The sequence below is a fragment of the Mus pahari genome, chromosome 19 (genome assembly GCF_900095145.1).
Source record: "Mus pahari chromosome 19, PAHARI_EIJ_v1.1, whole genome shotgun sequence".
In the NCBI taxonomy this organism is placed as follows: domain Eukaryota; kingdom Metazoa; phylum Chordata; class Mammalia; order Rodentia; family Muridae; genus Mus; species Mus pahari.
The window spans coordinates 86,176,733-86,178,297 of NC_034608.1; the positions used below are offsets into that span (position 1 = coordinate 86,176,733).

At 45.8% G+C, this 1,565-nt stretch overlaps 1 pseudogene across 1 annotated transcript; it reads right to left on the reverse strand.

Annotated features, from left to right (window-relative positions):
- Positions 1-220: 220 nt before the first annotated feature.
- LOC110336967 lies at positions 221-1,017 on the reverse strand (annotated as a pseudogene). Its single transcript, XR_002381236.1, has one exon. The product of XR_002381236.1 is annotated as a protein/nucleic acid deglycase DJ-1 pseudogene (transcript).
- Between the last annotated feature and the right edge of the window lie 548 nt (positions 1,018-1,565).

The window sequence follows — 1,565 nt, forward strand, 5'->3', positions numbered from 1 at the left end:
ACCCCATTTTTTGATTGAGTTGTTTGGCTTTTTGGTGATTAACTTCTTGAGTTCTTTATATATTTTGGATATTAACCCTCTATCGGATGCGGGGTTAGTGAAGATTTTTTTCCCAATCAGTAGGTTGCCGGTTTGTCTTATCGACTATGTCCTTTGCCTTACAGAAGGTTTCCAGTTTTATGAGGTCCCATTTATCAATTCTTTTTTTTTTCTGGGAGCTTGGTAAACTGTTTATTCTACTAGCAAAGTTAAAAAATGTACGGACCCGGGGTGAGAGCCCTGCATGGTGGCCGCTTCACATACTACTCCTGAGGTTTCCAGGGCTCTGGACACACACACCAGTGGGCTTCCAATGCCTGCTCAGGCGTGGGGCCCAGAGCCTGGGCTCTAGTCTTTGAGAACGAGCGGTGCCTTCACTTGGTTGACCATGTCCTTCCCCATGAGAGCCTCCACAATGGTCAGCGCAAACTCAAAGCTGGTCCCCCGGCCACGGCTGGTGAGGATCAGACCGTCCTTCTCCACGCGGCTCTCTGAGTAGCTGTAGTGACTGCCATTCATCATTTTGTCCTTAGCCAGTGGGTGTGTTGTGACCTTGCATCCAAAACCTACTTGGTGAGCCCACAGAGCCGTAGGACCCGCACAGACGGCAGTTATGAGGCCCTTCCTGTTCTCTTGCTCCTTGAGGATCTCCTTCACCACAGCCGACTCAGATAAATTCTGTGCACCCAGATTTCCTCCTGGAAGAACCACCACATCGTATGGTCCCTGCGTTTTTGCGTCTTCCATACTGGTATCTGGACAAATCATTATGTCACGGCTACACTGCACAGGGTCCTTCCCAGCCAAGCCAGCAACAGTGACTTTAATCCCAGCTCGCCGCATGACATCCACAGGAATCACTGTCTCCATTTCCTCTCCTCCTTTGGCCAGGATGACCAGAGCTCTTTTGGAAGCCATTTCTATTTCTTAAAGACTGCAGCCGCGCCTCCTCCACCCATGCGAAGCCACAGCCAGTCCGCAGGACCATTTATCAATTCTTGATCTTAGAGCATGAGCAATTGGAGTTCTGTTTAGGAAATTTCCTCCTGTGTCAATGAGTTCAAGGCTCTTTCTCACTTTCTCTTCTATTAGATTCAGTGTATCTGGTTTATGTTGAGGTCCCTGATCCACTTGGACTTGAGCTTTGTACAAGGTGACAAATATGGGTTTATTTTCATTCTTCTACATACAGACAGCCAGTTAGACCAGCACCATTTATTGAAGATGCTTTCTTTTTTCCGTTGTGTATGTTTGGAGCCTTTGTCAAAGATCAAGTGAGGATAAGTGTGTGGGTCTTCAATTCTATTCTATTGATCTAAATGTCTGTTGCTGTACCAGTACCATGCAGGCTTTATGACTATTGCTCTGTAGTACAGCTTGAGGTCAGGGATGGTGATTCCCCAGCTGTTTGTTGTTTTTTTTTTTTTAATTGTTAAGAAGAGTTTTCACTATCCTTGGTTTTTTGCATTTCCAGATGAATTTGAGAATTGTTCTTTCCATGTCTTCAAAGAATTGTGTTGGGATTT